The sequence below is a fragment of the Cynocephalus volans genome, chromosome 12 (assembly GCF_027409185.1).
Source record: "Cynocephalus volans isolate mCynVol1 chromosome 12, mCynVol1.pri, whole genome shotgun sequence".
Taxonomy (NCBI): Eukaryota; Metazoa; Chordata; class Mammalia; order Dermoptera; family Cynocephalidae; genus Cynocephalus; species Cynocephalus volans.
The window spans coordinates 107,769,966-107,791,135 of record NC_084471.1 but is presented as its reverse complement, the minus strand read 5'-3'; the positions used below and the strand labels follow the sequence as shown (position 1 = coordinate 107,791,135).

At 41.2% G+C, this 21,170-nt stretch overlaps 1 pseudogene; it reads right to left on the bottom strand.

Annotated features, from left to right (window-relative positions):
- The window catches only part of LOC134391864 (death-inducer obliterator 1-like), a 36,635-nt pseudogene extending 21,988 nt beyond the window's left edge, over window positions 1–14,647 (bottom strand).
- Window positions 14,648–21,170: the final 6,523 nt, after the last annotated feature.

Here is a 21,170-nt window from a genome sequence, read left to right as displayed (position 1 = left end):
TTTACTTCTCTAAGTCCCAAAAGCTAAGACTATAACTACGTTAGTGTTCATGTATAACAAACAAATACTAAATAGTTTACACCTTTATACAAATTTATCTGTAGCTTGTGCAGGTCCAATTGGACCTGGCAGACATCTACAGAACATTTCATGCAACAACTAGAGAATACACATTTTTTCTCATCAGCACATGGAACATTCTCCAGGACAGACCACATGTTAGGTCACATAACAGGTTTCAGCAAATTTTTCAAAACTGACATGATTCCTAGTATCTTTTCTGACCACAATTGAGTAAAACTGGAAATCAATTACAAGCGAATTTCTGGATACTACTCCAGTGCATGAAAACTAAACAACAGACTCCTGAATGACCTATGGGTCCAAGAAGAAATTAAAAAGAAAATCAAAAACGTTCTTGAAACTAATGAAAAAAGATGCATCCTACCAAAACCTGTGGGATACTGTAAAAGCAATACTGACAAGGCAATATATTGCAATAAATGCTCACATCAAAAGAATGGAGAAACTTCTTCACGTAAATGACCTAACTGTACACCTCAAAGAACCAGAACAACAACAATGCAATCATAAAAGTACTAGAGAGAAAGAAATAATTACCATCATGGCAGAGTTAAATGAAATGGAGACCCCAAAAACGATACAAAGGATCAGCGAAACACAAAGTTGTTTTTTGAGAAGATAAATAAAATAGACAAACCATTAGGTTTGCCCACTCTCACCACACTCATTCAACATAGTATTGAAAGCCCTAAACAGAGCAATCAAGCAAGACAAAGAAATAAAGGGCATTCAGATTGGGAAGGACAAAGTCAACTTGTCCCTGTTTGCAGATGACATGATCTTATAGATAGAAAACCTAAAGACTACCAGAATGCCCTTACGGCTGACCAACAATTTTAATAATTTTGCAGGGTACAAAATCAACACCCACAGATTAGGAGCATTTTTATACTCCGATAATGAACTAGCAGAAAAAGAAATCAAGAAAGCAAGCCCATTTACAATAGTCACCCCCAAGATAAAATACCTAGGAACCAATTGAACCAAGGAGGTTAATGCAGATCTCTACAATGAGAACTACAAAACACTACTGAAAGAAATTAAAGAGCACCCAAAGATAGTGGAATGACATACCAGGCTCTGGTATGGGAAGAAATAACATCGTGAAAATGTCCTTTCTATCCAAAGCAATCTACAAATTCAACCCAATCTCCATCAAAATATCAAGAACTTTCTTCACAGAAATAGAAAAAGCAGTGCTAACATTCATATGGAATACGAAAAGATCCTGAATAGCCAAAGCAATTTTGAGCTTAAAAGAACCCAAAAAACAGAAAAGCTAGAGGCATAACACTACCCAATTTCAAATTATATTACAAGCCTCAAAAAAGCATGGTAATGGCATAGAAACAGACACTCAGATCAATGGAACAGGATAGAAAACCCAGGAATAATCAATTTGCATACTTACAGCCAACCGATTTTTGACAAAGCCAACCAGAACATACGTTGTGGAAAAAACAGCCTCTTCAGGAAATAAACGGTGCCCGCAAAATTGGACAATCCACATGCAGAAGAATGAAACTGGACCAGCATCTCACCATATGCCAAAATCGACTCGAAATGGATTAAAGACCAGAATATAAGACCCCAAACCATTACATGACTGAAGGAAAACAGAGGGGAAACACTCCAGGAAGTAGGTGGGGGCAAAGGTTTTATGAATAAGACCCGAAAACCCACAAGCAACAATATGAAAACTTAACAAGTGAGCTAATGTCAAACTAAGAAGCTTCTGCAGAGCAAAGGAAACAATCAACAGAGCAGAAAGGCAACCTAAAAAATCGGAGAAAATATGTGTAAACTATACGTCTGCCAAGGGCTTAATATCCAGAACATACAAAGAACTCAAACAGCTGTAAAGTATGAAAACAAGTAATCCGATTTAAAACTGGGCAAACGAGATGAATAGACATTTTTCAAAGACATACAAATGGCCAACGGTACATGAAAAAATGCTCAGCATCACTAGTCATCAGAGAAATGCAAATCAAAACCACAGTGAGATATCATGTCAACCCAGTTAGACTGGCCATTGTTAAAAAGACCATTAATAAGAAATGCTACTTAGGATATGGGGAAAGGAGAACTCTTCTCCAATGTTGGTGGGACTGTAAATTAGCACAGCCACTATGGAAAACAGTAAAGAAGTTTCCTCAAATACAGATAGTACTACCATATGATCCAGCAGTTCCACTACTGGGTATATATCCAAAGAAATGGAAATCATATGGAAGGGACACCTGCACTCCCATGTTCACTGCAGCTCTACTTACAATAGCCAAAATATAGAACCAACCTCAGTGCCCTTCGACAGATGACGGGATAAGAAAAATGTGATACATGTACACCATGGAATAATACTCAGCGATAAAGAAAAAGAATGAAATTCTGCCATCGGTAACAACCTGGATGAGTCTGGAGAAAATTATGTTGTGTGAAATAAGCCAGATAAGGAAAGATAAATATCACATGCTCTCACTTATAACTAGGTAGAAAGAAAGAAAGGAAGGAAGGAAGGAAGGAAGGAAAGAAGGAAGGAAGGAAGGAAGGAAGGAAGGAAGGAAGGAAGGAAGGAAGGAAGGAAGGAAGGAAGGAAGGAAGGAACCAAAGGACCACAACAGTTCCTTGAACTTTCAGAAGGAGAGAAGAAACCAACGGTTACTAGAGATGGGGGGATGGATGGAGGGAGGGAGTTGGGGGCGTGATGGGTCAGGCAAAGGGCATAAAGAAAAATCATGATTTGTAATAATGAATATGCTAATAAATATTTTAAAAGTAAGACACTTTAAAACACAAAAAGAATGCCATTATTGACATTCCAGAAAATTCCAGCTATGTGGATAACATTAAAAACCAGCTGTCAAGCTAAATCCTTTATCAGTACAAATTTTGATATTTCTTCAAATTGGGAGGAGAATGTTGGTGTAGATGTACAGTGTCTGGTTACTCCCAGCCTCATCTATTTGTCACTGACGACCCTGGGACAGATGGGGAAAAAAACGGCTTATGCAACTTTTAAAATACAGACACGCCCTCCACCACCAACTTTCAATTTCTACAAAACGTCCTTGGGTTCTAGTATTCTTGCACATGTTTGTTCTCTTACAGGAAATTTGCTCCTTAGGATTTCACTGCAATGTGCTTCTGGATCCCATGCCATGATTTATCTCTGAGGACCCCTGTTCCCCTGGATCCATTTCACCCTGTGTCTGGCCACCTGTGTGGCACACACACATAGGAGCAGGGGGACAAGGCTTTGAGATGGGGAACATGCACAAGCAATTATCTGGGTTTAGGTCTGCAGGTTATTAAGGTTTTCCATTTCAACTTCCACAGCTAGAATGAAAGTGTAGAAATCTGTTTTCTAGTTAAAATCTGTTCACATCTCAAGTGTTTTAAGTTACTTAACAAGCCTTTCTTTGGTAGTCCGAAATACCGGGAAGTGTGCCTGTAAATATAGACACCAGAAAATTCCATTTCAAAATTGTCTTAAACCAGGAATACTTTAGAAAAAACTTTTCAGCCCACTTCATGCCTTGAGTAATGGTGGGTAAACAGTGGAAACCAAGAGAGGCAACATGGAAGCAAACAGATATAAAAGCACAAGGGAGACATCATGCTCTTGGGGAGAACTAAAATGCAAATTGTGTCTGTAAACGAAAGAAATTATACAGAAATCCCAGAAAAACAATTGACTAAAAATCAGACGAACAATCCCATGTTCATCGCATCACCTTGAGAACACGAAGGATACTTTTGTACAGGCAGCACACCTCCTTAAAGCAGCAGCAGAGAGCTTCATGCACAGCAAGGCCCAGTTCACTGAGCAGCTGGACCTGTGCCCACACCCAGAGGGCAGCACCAGCCACGTGGGTGCAGAGGAGGTTGTCCCGGTCACCTCCACAAGCGGCAGCAACGCTCGGCTCTACACCACAGGACTTCTGACAATGGACACAGTCGCACAGACTGCAAGTGGACCCCACATCAGCCTCAAGACCTCCACCACCCGAAAACATCTCCACAGCCAGCCAGGGAGGCAAAGGAAGGGTCTTCATGGCGTGCACAGTTACAATGAATCTGTCTTCATGCTGCCCCTTCCCACTGTACCCGTCGGGACCCAGAGGATGTGCCCTGCTACCACAAAGCCGAAGAGATGATTGATGGGGGCAGAGCGGAAGAGGCACATTGAATTTGGATCATTTTACCCATGACCCTTCTCTCCTCCCAACCCTCTTTGGGAAAGATGACATTTCTGGGGAAACAGAAGGTGATCAGAAGCAAGTAGCTCAAATGTATGTCCCTTGTAAATTTCGGATATCCATCAATTTCAATTTTGAGATATAGAGAAGTGCTGGGAAGGTTAATTGGCCCTATCAGTGTCAGTGAAGAGCTGATGGAAGAAGTGCGAAAGGCCAAAGGAGAAAACCCATGAGTAGAGAAATTAGCCTTCGGCTAATCTTATCTTCTCTGCTTCCATATATCCCTGTCCGTCCTCAAAAGTTGAGTGAGGTAGGAGATGATAAGATTGAGATTAGGGCAAATTATTTCCCCATCTTTTCCTTTCACCAATGCACAGTCTCCTCAACCCCCACACTTGGAGTCTCAGGGTCAGCTCTCCAATACTGGTCAACACAGAGGAAAACCAACGGAACCAAAACGAATCCACCGAATTATCTCTGCTGTGCTTATTTATACCTTCCTGGGTTTTCTTTCCTTTACTGTTAAGTGCCTATAATCAACTTCAATCATTTTAGCAGAGTACTAAAGAGTGACTGCTCCCAACCCATTCAGATAGGTGATGCTTATGTTTACATCTGCTTATCAGCTCTGTCAAAGTGCTGTTTCGTGGAGGTGCTGTAATTTGATGAACACATGAGACATGCTATTTGCTAGCAAGAAATTCTCAGCTCAAACAAGCTAAGGTGTATGGAGATTCATTATAACACAGTAATTGGTTAACTCAGTTTACTTGGGACTCCATTTCTTAGGTCTTGGGCTGTTTACATAACCAAAAGGAGTTACTTTGTGTGTGTGTGTGTGTGTGTGTGTGTGTGTGTGTGTGTGTGTGTGTGTGTGTGTGTGTCTGTGTGTCTGTGTGTCTGTGTGTGTCTATGTCTGTGCGCATGTGTGTGTGTGTATACCACACTTGATCTAGCACCTACCTGCACAAGTACCCCCCTGCCAAGTGATGTGTTTAAAGGCCAAAAAAAAGGAAAACACAGAACACATTTATAATCCTGAAAATCTACGGCTACTTTAACTTTTTGCTGCTTTATTTTAAAGGCAAAAAAATGTACTATGAGCAGCATAAATAAGAACTGATTTGAGCATAGTTTTATAGTAGATAAAATGTACCTGATGGATCTAATTCAAATTTCTAAAATCTAACTGTGCCGCATTAGTCTGAGATACAAGATCTAAAGCTGCATGATCTAATCTGGGAATTCATGGATCTGTTTGAAATACCTTCATTTGATTAATTTGAAATGGAGGCCAGGGTATGACCTCTAATAGTCTGATCTTTAATAACCGCTCAAGAGATGAGCCAGGAAGTCAGTCACGCTTAGAATTCTATGCACTTTCCTCTAGTGAGCACACCCTGTGGTTCCACGTGTGCAAGCACACCCCTCGCTCACTGCGGGATCTACAGAGCAGCTGTACATGCCCTTCAAAACTCAAATGCGTGTTATGTGGGTGTGCGGTATAGGGGTAGGACATGAAAAAACTCCCACCTGTCCAGTCCAAGAGAAATTTAACTCCTGAGAAGCACACCTTAGTTGAACATCAGATGCAACACTAATTTGCAGAGGTTCCCACAACATAGGAACAAAAGGGCTGATGTTATGTGTTGATAGCAGATCATGTGTGAAAACTAATGTTTTATACGGGGCTGTAAGAAGACTAACTGAGGTCTGGAAAATGAGGAATTTTAAATGCTGGACAGTCTCTATACTCAGATTCCGCTGAAGACAATGCAAATACTTATAAGAGCCTGATAATAAAAACAGATTAAAAATCTTAATCATCAAGGTGAAGCATTTAGTAATGAGGTTTGTACAGCTTTTCAGAAAACACTGACTGGAAGTCCCAACCAGCTAGAGATAGACCAGTGTCAGGAGGCATCATGGGCATTAGCTTCCAGCACTGATGGTGCAGCCAGTGTCGATGATAAGATTTAAAACACAACTGCAACCCCCAGTCCTGGACAGGCTCAGGAAGCGGCTATCTGGAAAGAGTGGGAGGGGTCGAGGAGGCCAGCCCCCAGGTGATACATACGTTTGCACAACAGTGACGGCGAGCCACTGGAAGTCTTTTCCAGCTGTTCTGCACTGTAATTGTGGTCACTTGCTCAGGACAGCATGCTGCTTTCACAAGTTGTCTCCTTCCTGAGGGATTTGCTCCTAGAAAAAGCCACCACCGCCTTCTTCACTGTGCCTTCTTTTTTTTTTTTTTTTTTCCTGGAGTTTGTCTCTTCTGCAGAGAAGAGCTTTTAACACCTCCCCGGATCGTCAGTAAAACCCCAAGCATTAAGAAGGCCAGAAAGTACACGTCCACTTCATTTCACTGAAAAAGAAAGGTCATGATCCTATCTCTTCTTGGGTCATCCACCCTGAGTCTGCCCACCACATTTGCTCAGCAGCAGTCTGGCTACCCTTGCACATCCAGCAAACCCTTAGCACTCCTTCCTCTTATTCAGGATTCCAACTTTTTGAGCGACAAGAAGATCCCTGACACAGAGGGATCCTTGCTGAGGTATGAGAGCAGTGACACAGGATGCAAGAAGAGCACAAATGATGTTTCTTTATTCTCTACCAAGTCCAGGGCACGCTTGGTGCTGCCATTCTCCTCCTGGGTGCAGCAGCAAACGCTTCTTCGTCAGTTCTATGATCCAACACTGCCAACCTTAAAAATTAAGTCACCTCAAAGTTACATAAGTATTTGAAAATACTCAAGAAAACTCTCCAAACACTGCTGGTTACACTTTGCTTGTCATAAATGTAACATGAATCTGAGCCCCAGGACAGGCCAGAGACAAGAACCTGTGATTTCCAGCCAGGCCTGAATTCTCCCCAAATTCCACAGAGTACCAAAACAGGACAATCTTGGCAGGAGCCAAGGGCAGCCTCCTCTACCCTGAAGCAGGCCATGCCTGGAGTCCTTGGCATGAACCGAGGGCAGCATCTCCTGCCTGGAAGCAGTCATGAAGCACACCGAAACACCACTTCCATGTGGGTGGCCACTGTTGCTTTGCCTCCCACAGATCTGTCCCCCCTTTTCCCCTGGGTGATGGAGCCACCAAAGATTACTCAAAGCCCATCTCTTTTGAGCAGTGAGAAGCCCCAGAAAGGGGTTAATATTCCAGGACCCTCAAGCACAAGGCATCCTTCCACTTAGGAAATAAACCACGAATAGGGGTTCTCTTCCTGCATTTATTCTCCAGACCAAGAAGTTACAGGAAGAGACATAGGTGGGGTTTTGCTAAATTCAGTTTTACAAGTTTTACAATAGAAGCTGGTAACATTCAGTCAAAACAAGTCAGATGACATTCTGTTAGGCAATTAAGTGATCCACTAACAAAGCCTTGATTTACCCAAAATTCCTTTTCCCTCTAGCAGTTTTTGGTAACTTTACATATCAATTAGTAACTTGTCTGTCTTAGAACCAGAAGCCTTGCTGTGTTATGATTCTTATCCTGCAACAGATACTCAATGCCCTGGGGGAAATTTCCTGTCCTTGGAAGGTCAATATTTGAAACTGCAAGGCTTTGGAAAACCAGGCCCTGTGAGGTACATTTGCTTTATGAATCCTCTACAGGCCACCACAGTCACCACCACAGCCATGGCTGCTGCAAGAGCAGCTCAAGACCACCACAGTAGCACAGCTCTCATGCAGGCAGCCCACCAGACACTTGACTGCTTTGACACAAGGAAAGCCACCAGTGGAGTCTGGAGAAAGAAGAGTACATCCCTCTCTTCAAAGCCCACTCCAGAGTAATAGAAGAAGGAACTATTCTCTACCAGATGACCGGACATCAACATAGAGACACTAGAAATAACAAAATCCAAGAAAATGACACCACCAAAATAATACAGTAATTCTTAAATACCAGATCCTATAGATAACAAGAAACCCTTGCAAGGACTGAAAGGGAATTCCAAGCAACCATCTTAAAGGAACTCACTGAGATAAGAGAAGACTCAGACAACAAAATAAAATGAGAAAAAATCTGTGATATAAGAGAGGAAATTTATAAAGGGATTAATACCTTACAAAAGAATGACCAGAATTCATGGAACTAAAAGATTCACTCAACAAAATAACACAACGAATAGCCTTAAGGAGCAGGGTAGAACAAGCAGAAGAAATAATTTCTGATCTTGAAGATAGACTTTTCAAAATTACCCGGGCAAACAAACAAGCAAAAAAAAAAAAAAAAAGATAAGAAAAAAAGAAAAAAAAATGAGAAGTAAAGAAAATTTTTAAAAATGAGGAAAATCTAAGAGACCTAGCAGGCAACCTTAAGCACACAAAAATTCAAATCAAGGGTGTTCGAGAAGAGGAGGAGAAATGAAAAGGCATGGAAAACCTATCCAGTGAAATAATATTGGTAAACGTCCCAGGAACAGGGAGAGACATGGACCTTCAGGCCCGGGAAGCTCAAAGACCCCACACAGATTCACCCTAATAATCCTCTCCAAGACACACAATAGCCAAACTGGCAAAGCTCAAAAACAAAGAGAATATTTTAAATGAAACAAGAGAAAAGCATCACGTCACCTATAAGACAGCCCTTATCAGACTAACAGCAGACTTTTCAACGGTAACTCTGCAGGCCAGAAGGAAGTGGGATGACACATTGAAAATACTAAAAGAAAGAAACTGCCAGCCAAGAATACCATACCCAGCAATGCTATCTCTCAGAATTGAGAGAAAAATCGTGTATTTTCTAGACAAAAATTGTGGGAGTTTACCACCACATCACCAGCCCTGTGAGAAATCCTCAAGGGAGTCCTACACCAGCAATCCAAAAAATGGTAATCGCTCATCTTACCACCTATAGTTCTGTTCAAACTGTTTTTTTCAAAATTCACTTTTAGTAGGTGGCGTGTTTCTAGGAATTTCTTCATTTCATCTAGATGATCTAATTTGTTGACCAACAATTATTCATAGTCTTCTCTTATAACCCTTTGGATTTCTGTAAATTTGGTTGTAACGACCCTTCTTTCACTTCTGATTTTAGTTATTTGAGTCTTCTCTCTTTTTTCTTTGTCCATCTAGATCACGGTTTGCCAATTTTGTGGATTTCATCAAAGTACCAACGTTTAGTTTCATTGATTTTTCCCACATTTTTTCTATTGTCTGTTTCTTTTACCTATGCTCTCATTTTTATTATTTACATTCTTTGCTAGGTCTGGGCTTAGTTTGCTCTTCATTTTCTAGTTTCCTAAGGTGCAAAGATAACTGTTGATTTGGGATCTTTCTTTTATACTGATATATGCATTTGTATTAAATATTCTCTTTTAGCAAAAATTAAAATAAAAAATAAGTAAATAAACAAAAACAGGTAAACTATGGAGACAGTAAAAAGATCAGAGGTTACAAGAGGTTATGGAGGAGGAATGGATGAGTGGGCAGGGCAGAGAGGATTTCCGGGCAATGAAAGTCTGCAACGGTACCATGGTAGATATGTATCATTAAACATCTGTCCAAACCCACAGAATACACAAAAATGTGTGAACTCTAATGTCAACTATGATCTTTGGATAATAATGATTTGTAAATCTGTTTCATTAACTGTAACAAATGTACCACTTTGTTGGGCAATTTTGACAGGCTATATATGTGTGGGTCAGGGATATACATGGGAAATCTCTCTACTTCCTGCTCAATTTAGCTGTGAACCTGGAACTGCTCTAAATGAAGAATATAGCCCTGTCCAGAGCTCACCTCCTTCCCAACTGCCCTGTGTGCCTACTTTCTATACAAACTCCATCGGATGCTACCAACTTTTTTGTCAAGACTGCTACCAGTGTCCTGAAGTCTTATGTTCTCCATGCAGCAGCGAGTTGCCTGCCTTTGCTTTACTGCATTTACGTGACTGAATTTCAGCTAATGGGTAATGAAAAAAAATAGGTGGAAAAGGTGGAAGACAAAGGCAAAGGTGATATTATCTGCAGTACATCTGACCTGCCATCCCTTCCATTCTACAAATAAATTTTTTTTAAAAAAAAAAACCAAGTCGTGGGGTGGGGGAAACACTTTCATACAAATTTTGCTCCAATTGTTCAAACTGCTGGTCTTAGCTTACCTGAACGCTATACTGTGGAAGATGGAGCTTTTCTGGCTTCATCTTGATCTTTTCCTTAGATTTTGGCTTCTGTTCTTTGCCTGAACTTAGACATTTCATAGTAGCTGCAGCAAGTTTAAGAATACTGTCTTTGCTGCAGTAAGACAGATCAGGCTGCACCACACTGGAGTGCCCAGGGCTGGTACACCTGGAGGTGCCTGGATCCTCTACCACCTGCAGAGCAAAACAGGGAGCTTCAGACAGCATGCTTGCCAATTTTAGCATTAAAGTGCTGAGTAAAATCACTATGTATAGTACCAAGCTCATTGTTTTTAATGAAGATACCAACAGTATTTTTAATATGAATAAAATCTTATCTTTATTTATTCAGACTACATGAATGTATTTCCCTGAGGCACGGCATTCACATTTTAACTGTCCTTCACACCATCTGTGGTGGACAGAACTCTAAGGTGACCCTCAGGACTCCTGCCCCTGGTACATAAGCTCCGTATGATTCCCTCCCCCTTGAGTGTGAGCCAGGTCCATGGACATGATGAGATTTCATATCCACAATGAGGTTCTGCTATAGGGCCAATGTGCAGAGATGTAATCAAGGCCCCAAATGAGACAACCAGAAAGGGCCTGACTTCATCAGGCAAAAACCCTTAAAAGAAACTAGCCTTTCCCAAAGAGAAGAGACTCCATTGCTGATTGTGAAATAAGCTGCCCTGTTCTGAGAGGGCCAACCAAGGTTAGGATCTGAATAAGTCTGCCAGATAATATACAGGACACACAACTAAATCTGAATTTCAGAACAACAAAAAGTATTATATAAATATGCCACAAAAATTGCATCAGACATACTTATATGCTGAACAACGTGAAGGCTTCTGGGTTTCTGGAAGGGGATCTTACCCCTGCTGAGCCTCTGATGAGTGACTGCAGTCCTATTAAGACCCTGAGCAGAGGGCCCAGCTAAGCCATGCTCAGGCTTGAGAACTACAGAAACTGAGACCATAAATATGTGTTGTTCTAAGCTAAGTTTGTGGCAGTGTGTTATACAGTATCCGAAACTTAATACAGCACAAGAAGTACACTTGGTTGCTTCTGTTTTGATGGTGAAGACTAAATACATGTGAACGCATCCCTCAAGTGTACTTAAGTGAAAACTTATATCTCAAATTAAATAATTAACATAGTTATTTTCCCTCCTATTAATTCTTCTTAATGACTGTGATATTAACAGGAACATCATATTTCTATTTAGTCCCTCTTAATACTTTCATGGCACACTTATTCAAATGGCTCAGTCCTTGCACATTTCCACCTTGCAGCTAAGACAGTGCAAGAGTGTTCATGAGGCAGAGATACTTTGAGACATAGCAACCTCAAAGTTTCCTGTTCGGTTGGCCCCTGTTAGAGGACAAGCTGCCAGGGTAGGGGTGGGCCAGGGACTCAGAAAGACCTAGGGTGAAACATGCTTTGGAATGGAGATTATGACAGCACGTGACAGCTCTCCTCAACATCAGAATACGATGAAGAGTCACAGCCCCAGAAGAGCATAAAAAACAGGTGGAAAGGAGAATCAAGGAAAGAGCTGCAAGGCAGAGAAATGATACACTGAGCACAAGAATTGTGAGGGTCGGACTGATGCAGGCGTCTCCACCACTCAGGGTTTCTCATACTGAGATGGCACCTGAGATGGCACAAGAAAGCAAGAGGCAGCTCGAGACGGTATGTGTGGGGGAACAGGAAGGCACATGCACTTCAGCAATTGAAAAACAGCATTGCTGATACACAGAAAATATATAAGTAGCATCAAGAACATGGAAATAAAAGTGAATTGTTAAGAATTAAGTCCACAACAGCAAATGAGGTAGGTAGAAATGCTTGTCCAGATGGTGTGGGCAGGAGATGGGAGCAGAGCTCAGGAGGCCCCACCCCAGAAGCACCACCCGTCTTGGTAGAAATTAGCTAATTCCAAGACAGAAACTTTCCTAGCCTTGATATTTCTACCAATAGCAAGTCTGGAATCCATAAGGTCAACCCCCTAATATTTACCTCGATAGGCAAAATACTCATGGCTGGTAAAGCTTGAGTTTTTTCTTTCTGCAGCTTTCTCAATTTTCCTCTTTATCCCTCGTTCTTCACTAGATTTTTGCTCCACTGTTCCTATACTTCTAAAATCTGTGTCATCAGCATCTCCAGGTCTAAATTTAGTTTCCTGATGATCTGCAGTTTCCGTATCAGTCTCATCCTGCACTTGCAGAACGGTGCAGTTTGGGCAGATAGAACCTTCCCTGCTCCTTTCCAAAAGCCTTCCTTGAGCCTGAGAAGTGCCCCCACAATCGCCACGAAACCATCCTTCGCATCAGTCACAGCAAATCATAAATCCAAAATCATAAAATAGCGATATTAGGAATGGGACGTGAGGGACAAACACTAACTTTTAAACAAATTAAGAAGTCAAATTGGTTTTAATATTCTATTACTTACAAAATGCAAATATACAGAAAAGTACAGAGAATAGAACAAAGAACACATATGCCCTTCTCTTGATTTTACTAACATTCATCTAAATTTGTTTATCTTTTTTTGGCTGGCGTGAACTATAGGCTTTCAAGGCATTGTACCCTAACTACTTCAGCATACATCTGCTCAAAACAGCAGTGATGCCTTTGTCCCACCAACAAGCCAATAGAGATTCCTTAACACCAAAGTCTAGCGAAGATTCTGAGCTGCCCCCCATGTCCACACTTGGGTTCAACCAGTCTGCACCTGGCCCTCTGCTGTCTCCCAAGGAACAGTCTAGGGGAGCAATCTCTGACAGATTCCTGAGACCATGTGTGGTCTACTCAGCAACCACTGGTTGCACATGGCTGGGTGGGGGGCAGGGAACTTTTCACCTCCTCCCACGCTCACCACTTGAGTGTAAACAGCCATGTGTCCAGTGGCTACCACACGGGAGGGGTAGCTCTAGGCAGACCTTTTTTGATAATGATGTGTTCACCATTTTTGAATGAACAAAGTATTCATCCAGCCTAGCTTTGTAACACTGAAAATCAAAACAAATATAGACACTATTTTCATCACCTGGATTTCTTTTAAAGCTGGAGCAGCCAATCCCTGTCCTCCCATGACCTACCTGTTTTTACGAGGCTGGAGACACATGCGGTCCGGGGTGTTGGGGTCGTGCACCTCACATTCAGGCTTAGGCTTGCCTGAGTCCTTGCTCTCTTCATCTTTAACCTGCTGAGCTGCTGTCTTCTCCACCTTACTCTCTTTGTCATCATTCACTGCCTGGGACACAACCCTCTGGACAGTCTCAGGCTTTTGCTTACTGGGAAGAGCATTCTCGACAGTAGGGCCTGCCTCAACATGCACAGTTTCTGTGGGATTCGCCTCCCGACGCTTCTTCCTTAGGTGATTCTGGAAGCCTTTCAGGGGCCTGTCAGGTGGCTCTTGCTCTTGCTTTCTCTGAAGGTCATTCTGAAGCTCCTTCAAAGTCAGGCCATCACTAATGTAAGAACCCAAATGCCCCAAGGGATCACACCCTGATCACATAAGCCCTTCTCAGCCGCACCCCATCATGGCGCTGGTTGCCCTTCTCTTCCGCATTCTCCTTCCCGCTGGCGCGAATCGCACGCCAATCAGCTCCCCCCCAAGCCCCGTGTGGTACGCTAAATAGGGATTGTATTTTAAACCAATCAGCTTTCCCGTAAAGCCCTATATATATGTGTGTGTGCTGCCTAATAAACGAGCTCTCTCCGGTGGATCGTCAATTGGTGTCGACTTGTCCTTTCAACTGTCACTGTCAGAGGTGTCCTCTTTGCCCTCTCCTCCTGTGGCCTTTCCAAAAGAGGCAGGTCACTCCTGTACACTCATGGAACCAGAGTGGGGGCCACTTTTCATCTCAGAGGTATTTCCTACGCTCCCTTCCAAGGTGGTTGCAACATCTGTGACTGGACAATATGTGGGCTCACTGGAATCCTCAGCGGAGACAGGATCATTCTGTCTTACTTGGTGCTGAGCTGCTGTAAGGAATTCCTCCACCCACTTGGTGCGCTGTGGCTGCCTTCCACTGCATCCCAGGGCCAGGCTGTGCTGCCGTGGGGGCTGCAGCTCTAGCGACCCTGCCTCCACATCTCCCGCACCCTCTCGCTTAGCAACAGTGGTTCTTCCAAATCCCCGGGTTTGGCTGAAGTCTTTGCTTGTGGGTTTGATAGTCTCAGGTGCCTCCTCACTGCTCGGGTCATCTTTATCTTCCATACCTAATGAGAAAATGTCAGCACATCATGATCAGCAAGCCACTGAGTGAAAAGATCACACAACCTCAACCACGCACAAGAGGGAGCACAACCTGCCTACATGTAAGTCACTGAGTGAAAAGATCACACAACCTCAACCACGCACAAGAGGGAGCACAACCTGCCTACATGTAAATAAAAACAGGATGAAACGGAACCATCTTCTACCTACAAGACGTGGAGCAGTGCACAAACAAGTCCTGTTGACCAGTGTTTCATGAAGTGTGGCACATGAGACGATTTCAAGGGACTCATTAAGGTAACTTTAGTTAGTTACGTATCTAATGTTTAGTAGGAAAAAACAGTCAGCAAGTCAAATGCGTCCTACTGCCATTTACCTGCTTAGGACAAGGCTTTACAAAACATGGAGCAGGGAACATAGGAAGTAAGCACCAGCATGAGTGGGGTAAGGACACGATCACAAGGGCGAGGTTGACAACCCGCAAGGAGTCTGGCCATGTCCACCCTGGGCTCTGGAGCCCTAGGCTGCCGACCACCCTGCTGGAGACCACATGGAGGGGAAGGGCCCAGCTGAGCCCAGCTTTCAGCCACCGCCACTCAGGCCCAGGAGGGACACCACCGTGGACCCTCCACTGCAGCCCTGACTCTAGCTAAGTTCTCCGTGACCCTCCTGGATGCCAAGTGGGAGGAGGACCACCCGGATTCCACAAGGCTCTGTGATGGTGGCAAACACAAAGGAGGTCTTCCCATGCCAGCTGGGGACCCCAAGCAAGTCACACTGAGCTGCTCTCATCCAGGAGGCAACGCTGACCTCAAAAGGTTGTGGGTCTTAAATGTGAGAAATAACATGAAATGCAGAGACCTGCTCTTTATAAATATATACAGCAGAGCAGTTATTATATTATAATATTGTTATTATTACAATAGAATCATTTACTAAATTATAATTACAATCATATACTAAATTATAATCGCTTACTCATTCTCTATAAATTTTACTTTTTGGAAAACATTTTTTCTGCTTCCACAAATCATCAAATTTGCAGCAAATTTGATAGACATCTTGAAAGTGGGTCGTTCCAATTTTCATACAACACTTTGAATTTCTACTAAAGACACAGCCTGAGGGACCTTCACCAGCAAGGCATGTGGATTCAGTCCCCCCACCGCTGCAACCTGCCTCCGTGGGGATGGCTTTCTGCAGGAAAAATAAAGGAACACTGTGAATCAAATGTGTTTGTTTGTTTTAGTTTTTTGGGTGTCTGGCCGATTAGGGGATCCAAAACCTTGACTTTGGTGTTAGTACCTGAATCTAATTCTTAAAAATAATTAAACACAACTAAAAACTTTAGGCTAAAGTTTAGAATATTTCAAATAAACCCGAATGGTACATTAAATCACTTTCTTTACCCATATTGCCACTCTAGAAATGCTAAATACAAACATTAAGATAAAACTTAATTGCTACTGTTTAACACTATTGGTACTTTACCTGCCCAACACTGAAAACTTGGATAATTTTTCTCTTGGAATCAGAAATACAACAAAAAACCTGGCTGGTGAAATCTTTGGTCCAAGTAGACAACCAGGCCTCACATCACTGTTGTCAGTCACTGTTCACAAGTGACAGGATTCATGTTCTCAACAACTCAAATATCTAGAGACTACTCCCATGAAGTAAGTTCTGAAAAGAAAACTAAAAAACAGGAAATTATACCTCTTAAATACCTGTAACTAAAACCACGTCAGTAGTTTTAAAATAAAAAGTCACCAAAATTTGAGTGATCTTATATTTGACTGTACATTATGTCACCCAGGGACTTAGAATAAAAAAAGCATACAACACCCTCTCCTTTAAGGATGTTTACACAGAAAAGCAGATATTATCACAACCCTCTGAGAGAAGGTTCTAGGGACAGCCCAGGAAAAAGAGGCCAGTCCTGGACTCACCCAGGGGAGGCTGGGAGAGGTGCAGGAGACAAGGGCTCAGAGATCAGCCATCAGGCATCAGCTTCTTTCCAGGTATGAGTCTGCTCTTGAGATGAACCCAGCTCATTAAAACCCAACACAGAGCAGAGAAATGTAAACAAAATGTGAAAAGGCTGCACAAAATTATATATGAATTTAATTATTCAAGAATTCTTAATATTGTAGCTATTTTATCATTTTAATTAAAACCTAAGAAAAGTTCTAGAAGACCAGTTTATGATTGCAGAACACCAACATTCCACAGTTCACCCACGTGTACTTAAAAAACATTTCTCCTTGTAGATCCTCTCAATAGCCACATCCTAAACACTCAATTGAGAGGCCTTTATTTCTAGCTAATACCTGAATATCTATCCTTTTCTAGCACAACTGCCCCACAGAACGCCTTCCTGAGCAGTGCTTACCACCTCCTACTTCCTTCTCACCTGCTCCAGCTGCATCCTCTAACTCTGGTCTCCCTGGTGACCTCAGAACAGAGGGAAACATTCCACCTCATCCTTTTAAAGAGATGGTGAACATTTAGACATCAGAGTTCACCAATTAGTCCAATGACATCATCATGGTCACATAATCTCTTTGATGAAGTAAATCTACCCTTAAAATGGTTGCTTCAAGAATTCAGAAACTACTTGGAAATACATTTTTATATTTCACAATACTGAACATTTATAAAAGCAAATAAATTGATATGTTCTCAGGAATGAAAAACCGTTTTTAAAAATTCAATTTATTGGTTAATCTGAAAAATAAACATGTTTCTGGATTTGATTGGAGTTCTGAATAATAAATCAGAAAAAATGTAGTTATTTCAGTGAAGTAGAATGAGATGAAGGACGTACTTAGAATAGCACAGATCATTTTAAACATGCAAAATTGATTTTTTATAATTTCTTCAACATAAAAAACGGAATATGAAATTTCAGTTGGCTTGTGAAATATAAAAACATATGTATATCAAGGCAAAAGTTTTTTAAAAACTTGTTAAATATCCAGCACAACTCAGAATTACTATATTCCTCTACCCACTACCCAGCACATTACAGGGGCAATGTGGTCAATCACATCATATTAATAAAAAAAATTTTTTCCAGAAAGGAAGAGAAAGGTGGGTATCTCTGAAAGTGGGAAAGTAAACAAACTGTAGGGTAACACTGAATGTGCTGAACTTAAAGTTACCTTTCTAAGCACACATTTTTTTCTCAGCTGAAATCTCCATTTCCTACTAACTACAACAAGTAAGGATAATGCTATGAAATCTTAGGTTAAAATATATATATATATATATATATATATATTGTGCATGTGTGTGCGTGTGTATATGTATATGTACATATATGTATGTGCATATATATGCCAACATTTCTCAATAGGTCTGTTAACAACAAAGCCTGCAGCAAAAAGGCTGAAAAGTGACAATTTGAGAATAGGACATGTGGCTGCCCTTCACACTTCAGCTCTCAAACTTTTCTCAGGGCTCCTTTATACTCTTAAAAGTTGAGGACCCCAGAGAGCTTTTGTTTCTGTGGAATACAAGGGGTCTTCAAAACGCTGATGGAAAGATTGCCATTATCTTTTAATTCTATTTTTCCGTGAACTGTTTAAAACACTCTCGCACATTCATTGATACTCCCAAAATTTTAAATATTAAAAAATAAATCCATTATACATGCACACTTTTTAAATTAAAAAATAATGTTATCTCTAAGATAATTAGAGCCAGAGTGGCATTGTTTTATATTTTTGCAAATCTCTGCCTTAATGGAAGACAGTGGGACTTCATGTCTCCTGCAGTCACTCCACATATTCCGTGGGTGAAAAAATGAGAGAAAATCCTGTCTCATACAGATGTCATTAAGAATGGAGGAGGGGCCGGCCCATGGCTCACTCAGGAGAGTGTGGTGCTGGTAACACCAAGGCCATAGGTTCAGATCCCATATAGGGATGACTGGTTAGCTCATTGGGAGAGCATGGTGCTGACAACACCAAGTCAAGGGTTAAGATCCCCTTACCGGTCATCCTTTTTTAAAAAAAGGAAGATCATTTTACAATATTTTCACATAATTATGGACATTTTTTGATACTCTAACAAATCTTAACAAGTAGTAGTTTCATAAAATTTTGCTGCAACATGGAATCTGAAACCATATGAATGAACTTTTCATGCTTTCTTAAACTAAAACCCACTGGTCTGTTTCACACTTTAAACATATCTTTTACTCGTGTGTGTTGGTCATCTGGAAACACTGGTTCCTTGAGTTTCCAGCAAAGATGCCAAATGTCAACACATTTCATTAGATGACATTAAAAAAATACATTTGTTAATGTCACTTCCATCCTCCTCGGAAGTCTTTAATTACTGGGAAACCATCAAGGTCATGATGGCAGATAGAAATTTTCCAGAATTCTAATTTTTGCATGAAAGCTTGAATTGTATACTTAGCAGCAAATACTGTCCATTGCTTTCCTTGAGACTCGCATCATTCATTTTGGGGAAAAGGCTTACCAAATAGAGTTGGGAAAGTGCCATCTGTCTGCTGTCATGCCCAGGAGGCCTGGCTTCCCTGAGATGTAGCTGAGCAGCTCAGGACTCAGCCAGTCCCACCAGAGTCTTTGTGGAAATGCCACCCCCGGATGCAGCAGATGTCCTGTATGCTTGTACCTTCATCACAGGAACAGGTGAAAAGACATCTATCTGAGGGTTGAGACTTACTAAAATTTATATTTACTGCTTCATCAAGGATGTCCAGAAGGGAAACTGGCATATTTTAACCACCCAGTGCGTGGAAGGGAAGAGCGTGATGCATCTGTGCTCTGATCTGCCTCTGCACCACAGTGCACTTGTCAGCTCACAGTGCCCAGCTGCTGCTGTGCAGCTAGTTTTGGCCTCTCAGTCCCAGAAAGGGTTTTGGGAACACCCAGAAGTCCTTGGAACACACTTGGAGAGGCTTTGTAACATGCCATTTCCACTAGTTTGAGAATACCTCGGATATGTGCAAAGGAGTGGTACATACCCACGCTTTGGGTATCAGAAGAAACTTTAAACACTTTTTTCCACAAGAGTGTCCTACGACAACCTCTAGATTTTCCCTTTAGATGTCCCAACTCACCAAAATGTTAAGCTGCCAGAATTGAATTTCTTAAAAACTAAAGAGAAAGAAAAGCCTCCCAAAATGTTGTTACTTAAAAAAAAAAAAAAAACTCTAAGTATTAGAATACATGACTTTATAACCATTATCAATATTAATGCTCAACTTTTAATACTCAAAAACCTGCTTGAAGTAAATAATTGAAGCATACTCATTTAAAGACTTGTAGTTCCACAAACTCTCCTTTCTCATCAATAAGAATGTGTGTAATCATCATGGACAGCAAAGGTTCTCAAATGGTGGTCAAGGGTCATCCAGAGGGCCCCACTTTTTCAGGAGGTCCCCAGGATCAAAGCTATTTTCACAACACTAGAGTTTTATCTGCCTTTGTGCCCCTCTCAGGAGTATATAACAGAGTTTTCTAGAAGCTAAATGATGGTGGTGTTAGCTTGAATGTGGCAGCAGATCTGAGAATCCAGCTCTTGCCAGGTAAGCCAAGGAGATCTGTAAAAATTTTTAAAACAATGCCACATTTTTCATTAAATGGTGTTAGTTTGGGGACACAGTTTCCAGAAAATGTCATTTGGGTTATTATGTAAGGGATTATTATTTTAAATAAAGGTATTTAAAAATGAATAAGTAAAAACTCTGTCTCATTTTTAATCCTAAATGGGGTGAATATCAACAAATATAACCTAAATAAATTAAACCCCAAGTTCTCAGAAGTTTCTAGGGGTAAATTTAGGAATTTTTAAAAGTAATTTTTAAACTTTAAGACCAAAATTAAAATGAAATCCCTCCCCTCACTGCCATGAAGAGAGTTAGACAACACGTGAGTGAAAAGAGCAAAACAGCCCTCATGGCGGCCACTTTTCTACACACCCTGCCACGTGCACACATCCGTGCTCACCAGCACATGGTAATGTGGGATGTGCAGACAGTGTCCCCTTTTGGTGTTTTTGCTTTTTTTTTACATATAGCATACATTTTTATCTTTACAACCTAAACACACTAAAGCTACCTTCATTTTGGAAAAAAAAATTGTTTTTTTCATAAACGTATATTAAATACCACTTAAATGTCTTCATTAGCACATGAAAAAAACAGAGCACTAAGTTTGATACTCTGAGAGAAATATCTACTTTACAAATCACACGCAAGATAATCACCTACTGATTATGTTTCATAGTCAAGGCTACGGAATTCTTATTAAAATATGTACAATTACCTATTCACCTTCATATAACAACTTATGCCCTAAATTAAGTTTGACTCATAACCTACATCTCATATCAACTTTTGGCACAAGGACGCCATTTCTTTCTTTTCCTTTTCTCTTTTTTTTTTTTGTGACCAGTAAAGGGATCGCAGCCCTCACCTTACTGTCACCTGCCCCGTGCTCAGCAATTATTCTCCATGTCTCCCACCAAACCTCTCCCTAGCCTACCT